General features: G+C 38.4%; 1 protein-coding gene and 1 long non-coding RNA gene across 2 annotated transcripts in view; one reads left to right on the top strand and one right to left on the bottom strand.

The window, feature by feature from the left end:
- LOC106872757 (proteoglycan 4) overlaps positions 1–10,659 on the top strand; it is a 329,051-nt gene that overhangs the window by 21,404 nt on the left and 296,988 nt on the right. The window lies entirely within an intron of this gene.
- The window catches only part of LOC128249269 (uncharacterized), a 74,117-nt gene that overhangs the window by 6,222 nt on the left and 57,236 nt on the right, over positions 1–10,659 (bottom strand). Inside the window, exon 2 of the long non-coding RNA XR_008265357.1 lies at positions 4,073–4,164. This is a non-coding gene — a long non-coding RNA (uncharacterized LOC128249269). The remainder of the gene's footprint in view (positions 1–4,072; positions 4,165–10,659) is intronic.

Raw genomic sequence — 10,659 nt, 5'->3', positions numbered from 1 at the left:
TGTGTGTGCGCATGTGTCTATATACATTTGTGTGTGTGTGCGCATGTGTCTATATACATTTGTGTGTGTGTGCGCGTGTGTCTATATACATTTGTGTGTGTGTGTGCGTGTCAATATATATTTGTGTGTGTGCGTGTGTGTCTATATACATTTGTGTGTGTGTATATTCATATCTATGAATATATAGGTGCATGCACACACACACACACACACACAAACACACACACATGCATTTATGTATATATGTGCATAAGATCTTCAATTTTATGTAATATACAAGTATTACATCTCATCATTGTTTTAGCAATTACTTTTCCATTCTTCCATGTCTCAGACAGAATTCATTGAATCCTCATCATTTAACATCCCTTTCACCCTCCTAGCATGCGTTCAATGGTTTGACATGAACCGATGAGTCAGAGGACTGCCCTGACCTCCAAAGTCTGCTTTGGCATGGTTTCTGCAGCTGGATGCTGTTCCAAATGCCAACAACTTTAGAGAGAGTGTACTGGGTGAACTTTTCAGGGCACCAGCACTAGTGAGGTTACCTGGCACTCAAGATACAAGACCCTGTCCTCAACTGAGTGGGGTGTAGTATTGAGGGATATGGAAGTATGATAGAGGCACAGGAGGATCTGTTTTGCTGAAAAGGTGAGTACATGACTACCTCGTCTTTCAGCTGGATCCGTTAACCTGTACACTCAGCTAATTCATTTACATCTTTCTCCTCTTCTTAATCCTCAAGGAACATTTTATTATATCAAGTTAGAGATAATTGTATTATTTGATACAATAAAGTGTTCCCAGAGGATACATTGTGGTTGAGCATCTACTTGCATTTGAAGCAGCCCAAGGCTATAGTAGAAGACGCTTACCCAATGTGCCATGCGGTTGGACTGAACCCAGAACCTTGTATTTCCTACGCTTGCTCTATAAATTGTAACTAGTGATAATTAACAACTATACAGTAATCAAACTGAATTATGAAAATCTACATGGAGCTCTAAATGATTCCTGGTTCAGGAATTGAACTCACATCCTCACGATTATAAGCCTGACACTAACCAGTGAGCCATGCGCCTTCAAATAATATGTAAATATTGGGTTTAAAAATCAATATTCACTTGCTTATGTTTATAGCTTCATGTGTACTCCAAAATCAATTTTCTACATGTATATATATATATATGTATATATATATATATATGTATATATATATATACACACACACACACACACACACACACACACACACACACACACACACACACACACACACACACACACACACACACACACACACACACACACACACACATACATATATAGAGGTGCAGGAGTGGCTGTATGATAAGAAGCTTGCTTCCCAACCACATGGCTCTAGGTTCAGTCCCACTGCATGGCACCTTGGGTAAGTGTCTTCTACTATTAGCCTCGGGCCAACCAAAGCATTGTGAGTGGATTTAGTAGACATAAACTGAAAGAAGCCCATTGTGTGTGTATATATGTATATATATATATATATTTATTTATTTATTTGTGTGTGTGTGTTTGTCCCCCCACCATCACTTGAATATGTCCCCGTAACTTAGCGGTTCAGCAAAGAGACCAATAGAATTAGTACTAGGCTTACAAAGAATAAGTTTTGGGGTTGATTTTCTCGACTAAAGGTGGTGCTCAATCATGGCCGCAATCAAATGACTGAAACAAGCAAAGGAATAAAAGATACATATATATACATATATATATATATAAACACACAGATGCATACAGAGTTATCTTCTTTAGTGTTGAATTAGAAACTTAATTCTTTATCCCTTTCTATGTCATATCTATATTCCTTACCATTTCGAATTTCTTTCAAATCTACCATATCATCCAACACTGATGTTACATTTCAAGTAGATTATGAGATTATAAGCTTAACAATAATTCTTGTTGTTATTGTTGTTTAACACCAGGTTAACTCTGATGGAGCAGACATACGAATTATAGATATTCTAGGTGTTTTGTGTGCGTATATATATATATATATATATATATATATATATATGCGTAGGAGTGGTAAGTAGTTTGCTTACCAACCACATGGTCCCGGGTTCAGTCCCACTGCGTGGCATCTTGGGCAAGTGTCTTCTACTATAACCTCGGGCCGACCAAAGCCTTGTGAGTGGATTTGGTAGATGGAAACTGAAAGAAGCCTGTCGTATATATGTTTGTGTGTCTGTGTTTGTCCCCCCAACATCGCTTGACAACCGATGCTGGTGTGTTTATGTCCCCATAACTTAGTGGTTCGGCAAAAGAGACCGATAGAATAAGTACCAGGCTTCTGAATAATAAGTCCTGGGGTCGATTTGCTCGACTAAAGGCGGTGCTCCAGCATGGCCACAGTCAAAAGACTGAAACGAGTAAAAGAGTATATGGCTCGGTGGTTAGTGTTGGGTTACAATCATGATGTGAGTTCAATTCCTGGACTGCACTGTGTGTTGTGTTCTTGAGCAAGACACTTTATTCCACATTGCTCCAGTTCACTCAGCTGTAGAAATGAGTTGCGGCATCACAGGTGCTAAGCTGTATCGGCCCCTTCTCTTTGCCTTGAACAACATCGGCCGCATGGTGAGGGGACACTGGTATGCATGGGTGACTGCTGGTCTTCCATCACAAAACAACTTTACCTGAACTTGTGTCTTGAAGGGGAACTTTCTAGGTGCCATCCATTGGTCATTCATGACTAAAAGAGGCCTTTATATCCCTACCATTTAATTTATTCACTATCACAAAACCTGCATTATTCCAGGAGTTCTTTCTGCATTAACCCTTTAGCATTCAGATTACCCTGTCAAATGTAATCCTTATTTATTCACATCATTTTGAATTAATAAGTAATATCATAGCTTCAAGATTTTAATAATATTATTGTTTAGTTTTAGTACGACTTTGTGAAGTGGGCACAAGAGATTGTATCTGGCCAGTTTGAGCATCAAACAAATAGAATATTTTGGCCAGATATGGCCGGTTTAAATGCTAAAGGGTTAAGACAGTTATTATGATATGAGGGGAAATTTAGCTGCTATTTCTAACAGACAGGTTTACTACATAAGTTAATGGCTCTTTCGTTGGTTCACCGTACAGATGATGTAACATGGTTGGTGGGGCTGTATTTGTTGAGATGTTGGCTGGATGCTGTGCATAGTTAATGAATATGCTTGCAAATGTATATTTGGTTTATATGATGGAGTATGCATAGTTAATGAGGTGTAGTTACCAAGGTAGGTAGGTAGGTAGATAGGTAGTGTTACTTCAGGAAGCTATATAACAAGTATGTCAGTTTGTCTATCAGCAAATATGGGTAGAGTAGCTGGTGTTGGCAGGTGGCAATGATATTTCCAGGGTAGCCAGAGATGTCTTAGAGATAGCTGTACCTTCTGGAACCATTTTTATAAATAGTGTATCTCTTTTTCGCAATTATCACCTAATACCCCTATGGTGATGGTAATAATGGTGGTGGTGGTGGTGGTGGTGAGTTGGGGGTTTCCTCATACGAGTATTACTGAATGGTTATATCATCATTTGAATATTATTACCTAATACTCAAATGATAATGGTGGGGCTGAGGGGTGGTGGTGGTGGTTTGCAGAACATTCTGTAGTTATTGCCTGATGTTGATGATGATGATGATGATGGCGGCTGCGGTGTTGGTGGTGCTGGTTAGTGGAGTATCATTTGCAATTATTACCTAGGCATGGCTGTATGGTAAGAGGCATGCTTCTCAACCACATGGTTTTGGGTTCAATCCCACTGCATGGCACCTTGGGTAAGTGTCTTCTACTATAGCCCACCCTAAGCCTTGTGAGTGAATTTGGTAAATAGAAACTGAAAGAAGCCCTTCGTGTGAGTATGCATGTACATATACACACAAACACATATATACACACAAACAAATATATATATATACACACACATACATCTTTGTGTCTGTGTTTGTTCCCTATCACCACTTGACAACTGGTGTTTGTGTGTTTATGTCCCCGTAACTTAGCAGATCAACAAAAGGGACTGATTGGATAAGTACCTGGCTTTCAAAAAAAAAAAAAAGTACTGGGATCAATTTATTCAACCAAAAGTTCTTCAAGGTGATGCCCCAGCATGGCCACAGTCGAACAACTGAAACAAGTAAAAGATGAAAGATAATACTCGTATGATAGTGTTGAGGTGCATAATCTTGGTGGTTAGGGCGTTTGACTCATGATCGTAAGATTGTGGTTTCAAATCTTGGATTGGGTGAGGCATTGGGTTCTTGAGCAAGGCACTTCATTTCACGTAGCTCCAGCCCACTCAGCTGGCAAAAATGAGTAATTGTGTGATAGACCAGCATCCTGTCCAGTGGGCAGAGAATATATGCCCCACAGAAACTGGGAAACTAGCCCTAAAAGTCTATATTATTCAGAAAGGGTCTTTATTATTATTATTATTATTATTATTATTATTATTATTATTAAGGTGGTGAGCTGGCTGAATCATTAACGTGCTGGACGAAATGCTTTGTTCTGAGTTCAAATTCCACTGTGGTTGACTTTACTTTTCATCCTTTCGGGGTCGATAAATTAAGTACCAGTGACACGCTGGGGTTGATGTAATCAACTTATCCACTTCCCTGGAGTTGATGTAATCAACTTACCCACTTCCCTGAGATTGTTGGCCATGTGCCAAAATTTGAGACCATTATTATTATTATTATTATTATTATTATCAAGGGTAAGGCGGTAAGCTGGCTGAATTGTTAGCGGGCTGGACAAAATGCTTAGCGGTATTTCACCCGTTGGTACGTTCTGAGTTCAAATTCCGCCGAGGTCAACTTTGCCTTTCATCCTTTCGGGGTCGATAAAATAAGTACCAGTTGCATACTGGGGTGTAATAAGTCTGACGTACCCTTAATAAGATGGGAGTTCTTGGGTGGAATATCTTTGGTAATAAGTCATGTGGTAGTTTACCTTACAAGAAATAGCTGACAAATATCCCTCATATTATATCCTACAGTCTTGCAAAAATAGCGGGACACTGGAAATTGTGGTTACCGATAGATAGTATCTAACCCTTATAAATGCTTAGGAAATTTATACATAAATATTTGCTTAAAATAACATCTATTTTTACATTTATTTATTTAACAGTATTTAACAAAATAGGTTTATTGTCAATTAAAAGATTTCGGTTAAAAAACATACATAAAATCAAATTGCCCATAAAAAGTATTTGCTGTCCATGGACCCCCTGTCTTGTCCTTGCGGACCCCCTGTGGTCCGCGGACCACAGTTTGAAAACCCCTGCTCTGGAGAATAAGAGCTGAGCCTTTCTGCAAAAGGCACCCAAAGGGTAGATTGTGGTGCTATACTGGGAGACATACAGACATGATCATTCTAAAACTGGAAAGTTTACACTTATGAGCTTCCATATTTCGGTTCACCAGATTTCATTCAGCAACTTTGAAGGTTTTATTTGCATATCCCCTGTCAGAGAGAATGTGGGAGAATAAGGATAAAAGTGGCAATTGTAGTGCTGGTTGCAGTGGAGGTGGTAGTACTTGAGAGGTAATGTTTGGTAGTTGTTAATGGCAACATTGGAAGAAAGGGGCTGGGTGTTATCAATAGCCATCTTTTAATGGGATTTCACTTCATACTAACCATCTGGAGTATATATACACACACAAGCACAAATATGCATAGATATAAATATACATATTCATACACGCACACACAAATACACATGCATACACAAATATATCTGCATACACACATATACACATGCACACATGCACACAAAATAAATATACAAACAAATGCATACACTTCAAGGAGCTTCACTGGTGTTACTAGCCATATGGCCCTCACACACATATACATGTATATACACACATATATATATATACACACACACAGAATGAGGTCTCACTGCTGTTACTAAACATCTGGCAGACATACACACAAAATATACACTCCTTCATATACATCTCTTCATAAAGATATTCATAAACACACACATATATATATATATATACACACACACACATACATTCACATATCTTGATACACATATATACATGTGTGTGTGGACATATATACACACACACACTCATATCTTAATACATATATATATATATATATATATATATATGTATGTATGTATGTATATATATACACACATACATACATACATACACTCATAGATCTTGATAGTGATCAGCTGATGAAATCATACTGCTGTTATAAAACACCTGGAATACACACCACACATACACATATATACACCTTCACACACACATACATATATATACATATATACACAAACATATATATACAAATACATGGATGCACAGTAATCAACTGACTGATGCAACTTTTCTGCTATTATTAAACTTCTTCCTAACCAGTAACATACATACATACACATATATACACAACATGCACATACACAGACATGTATAAACAATGCACATACTTACAATCACACATGTATATATATATATATATATATATATATATATATATATATAAATACGCACACACATATATGCATACATACACGTATATACAGACACAATGCTGTTTATACATACATAACCTCTTATACATTTATATACACTTGCGGTTTGTATTATGATACTCATATATACAGTGTTTAAGTGCTTACACTTAGGTTTAAATTTTATCTGTTGCATAGAATTATATACACATGTATGTATGTTATTCTTGTACTTTTTAATTTTTATCCATTTACTTGTTTCAGTTCATTTGACTGTGGTCATGCTGGAGCACTACCTTAAAGGGTTTTTAGTCGAAGAGATCGACCCCAGGATTTATTTTTTGTCAGCCTAGTACTTATTTCTATCGGTGTCTTTTGCCGAACCACTAAGTTACGGGGATGTAGACATACCAACATTGGTTTCCAAGCAATGGTTGGAGGACAGACACAATGACACACACTCACACATGAAAGGCTTCTTTCAGTTTCCATCTACTATATCCACTCACAAGGGTCTGGTTGGCCCGAGGCTATAGAAGACATTTGCCCAAGTTGCTACACAGTGGGACTGAACCTGTTCTATCAGTCATCTTTGCTGAACTGCTAAGTTACAGGGACATAAATACACCAACACTGGTTGTCGAACGGTGGTAGGGGGTCAAACACTCACACACACACACACATATATATTCACGATGGGCTTCTTTCAGTTTCCATCTGCCAAATCTACTCACAAGGTTTTGGTTGGCTTGAGGCTATAGTAGAAGACACTTGCCCAAGGAGACACAGTGGAACTGAACCCGGAACCATGTGGTTGGGAAGCAAACTTTTTACCACACAGCCCCCATTTGTATGCCATCTTTAATGCAGATTGATGTAGCGTACCCAGGAGGGCATGGTTGCTTCATGTCTTTCTAGTCTTCACTGATCATCTCACTTCTATGTAGCATTGAAATCCATACACAAGCTTCACACAGTGCCTACCTTTCCTTCTAAAGAGAAAAACCCCTTTTTTTATCAACAGAAATAATTGATCCCTAATCTTTGTCTAGCTTTCTCATACTCTGCTCACTATACTTCTAGAATACCCTCCACCTCCGCCTCCTCCACTATTACTGTTAATTAGGTCACCTAGGTAACAGAATCTATCAGTTACTTTTAAGGATTTTCTTGGGCATTTGAGAGAATCTATTTTTGTGTGCTTTTTGTGCTTATTGCTCTTGCACACCTGCTACCTTCACCTGCTTTTGGTTCCACTGCACCTATATGCTCCCCCAAGCATGTGTGCACGTGTGTGTGTGTGTGTGTGTGTGTGTGTGTGTGTGCGCGCGCAGTACACAGCCTCTGATACTTAAGTAGCCTAATTAGCAATGGTGGAGGATATTCTGAACATATGGTAGCCAGCGTAAGAATGGAATGGAGAGAGTTCAGGGAGGTGGCTGTGTAGTAAGAAGCTTGCTTCCCAACCACATGATTCCAGGTTCAGTCCTGCTGCATGGCACCTTGGGCAAGTGTCTTCTACTTTAGCCTTGGGCCAACCAAAGGCATGTGAGTGAATTTGGTTGACAGAAATTGAAAGAATCCCGTTATATATGTGTGTGTCTGTTTCCTCCTCCCCATCACTTGAGAACTGATGTTGGTGTGTTTACATCCCAAAAACTTAGTGGTTCGGCAAAGGAAACCGATAGAATAAGTACTAGCCTTACAAAGAATAAGTCCTGGGATCGATTTGTTCGACTAAAGGTGGTGCTCCAGCATGGTCAGTCAAATAACTGAAACAAGTTAAAGAATGTGTGTGTGTGTGTGTGTGTGTGTGTGTGTGCGTGTGCGCGCGCGCACAGGCATGGCTGTGTGGTAAGAAACTTGCTTCTCAACCACATGTTTCTGGGTTCAGTCCCGCTGTGTAACATCTTTGACAAGTATCTTCTACTATAGCCTTGGGGGCTGACCAAAGCTTTGTGAGTGCATTTGGTAGATGGAAACATTGGAGACGGTGTGACAAGATGATTAAGCAAGAAGATACTTAATCATCTTCTCACACTGTCTCCGATGAAGGGATATAATAAATATCCTGGAAACAGCTGTAAGACATTCTATTTATAAATGTTCGATATTATACACAGCCTTGGTTTTTTATCTCATTATGAAAAGTAAATCCTTATATTCACATGCTGATATATGACCTACGTTGGACCCCTTATTTGCATAATCACTGAACCTGGAGCTTAACTATGGTCTATCCATAGCACTTACTCAGCATTACCTGAAACCTCTGAGTCTAATTGACATCACTATCGCTCATAACCTATATATATATATATATCTATATATATATATATATATAGAGTGGTTGGCGTTAGGAAGGGCATCCAGCTGTAGAAACTCTGCCAAATTTAGATTGGAGCCTGGTGTTGCCATCCGGTTTCACCAGTCCTCAGTCAAATCGTCCAACCCATGCTAGCATGGAAAGCGGACGTTAAACGATGATGAGGATGATGATGATATATATTTGAGAAATAGATAGATAAAGGACTAGCATAAAATAGGGGTTCAGAGAATTGCATGGCTATTACAAGAGTTGAAATGGTGATGTAATCCTGATGACCTGATGAACTTGCTTTCTGTATATGCATTGATCTGTGAATAGACAATTGTATTGTGTAATGCAGTGTATACATACTGATGCAAACATGTATGTATAAATTCTTGCATAGTGAAATTAATACTACATGAAGAAGGTTGCAAAACAGCCATAATTATATGGAAGTCATGTGGTTAAATAAATATATCTTTACCTCTCATACCCCTGATGTTATGGTTGTATATATATATATATATATATGTGTGTGTGTGTGTGTGTGTGGAGTGAATTAGTAGGTATTTGTTTACTAACAGGGGTGAGAAAGTACACAATACGTAAAACTTGTATATTTTATTAGAAGCTGACACCTCTTGAAACATAACTCTGAAATTCCTATTCAAATGGTTTAGGTGGAGGAAGCATCATGACACTATTTGTAAACATAGCAAAACATGACTATTCAATTGTACATCAAGATTTGATTGGTACTGAAAAAATATTAAAAAATGAATCACATGAATATACATTCTCTAAAGAGAGAGTATGCACCATTAGCTTTGAATGATATTATCCATTTGATATCCAGTTGCATGCACGTGTGTGTGTGTGTGATTATCATCATCGTTTAACGTCTGCTTTCCATGCTGGCATGGGTTGGATGGTTTGACTGAGGACTGGTGAGCCAGAAGGCTGCACCAGGCTCCAATCTGATCTGGCGAAGTTTCTACAGCTAGATGCTCTTCCTAATGCCAACCACTCTGAGAGTGTAGTGGGTGCTTTTACATGCCACCGGCATGAAGGCCAGTCAGGTGGTTCTAGCAACAACCATGCTCAAAAGGTGGTTTTTATGTGCTACCTACATGGGAGCCAGTCCGGCGGCACTGGCAACAACCGAAGAAGGCACTTAAATGGTAAGGCATTGGGTTGGGTCAGAATTAAAGATTAATTATAGACTAATGCCAACATTGGTACAGAAGTACAGACAGAAGGATACTCAGCTTATGTGTACAATTAATGTACTCGTTATTCAATTAAAAAAATTTGTTGGAAACAGCTGTAAGGAATTGACATCTATCCAGTGTTTGTTATATGAACTTGTGACTTGAGTTTCCTGCTGCTTTGATCATCAGGAATTCATCTGATAATTGCAGTGGCATGAAACAAGTCACAAGAATAAAAATGGTCATTTTAAAATATAAAACATACTTTAGTCCATTTATTGAATATGCTTTCATTCTTCAACATATTTCAATATCATTTGAATGTGTTTGTGTATTCACATGTAAGAGGCACCCATCATTGGCTCTTCTTTTACTCTTTTACTTGCTTCACTCATTTGACTGTGGTCATGCTGGGGCACCACCTTGAAGAATTTTTTATTGAATAAATCAATCCCAGTACTTAATGTTTTTAAGACTGTTACTTATTCTATCAGTCTGTCTTGCCAAACTGGTAAGTTGTGGAAACAAACACCAACACCAGTTGTTAAGTCGTGATAAAGGACAGACATACATACATACACAAACCTCTCTCTCTCTCTCTCTCTCTCTCTATATATA

Source organism: Octopus bimaculoides, chromosome 13, assembly GCF_001194135.2.
Source record: "Octopus bimaculoides isolate UCB-OBI-ISO-001 chromosome 13, ASM119413v2, whole genome shotgun sequence".
NCBI classification, from domain to species: domain Eukaryota; kingdom Metazoa; phylum Mollusca; class Cephalopoda; order Octopoda; family Octopodidae; genus Octopus; species Octopus bimaculoides.
Note: the sequence above shows the minus strand (reverse complement) of the source record. Positions and strands in the feature narration are given on the sequence as shown.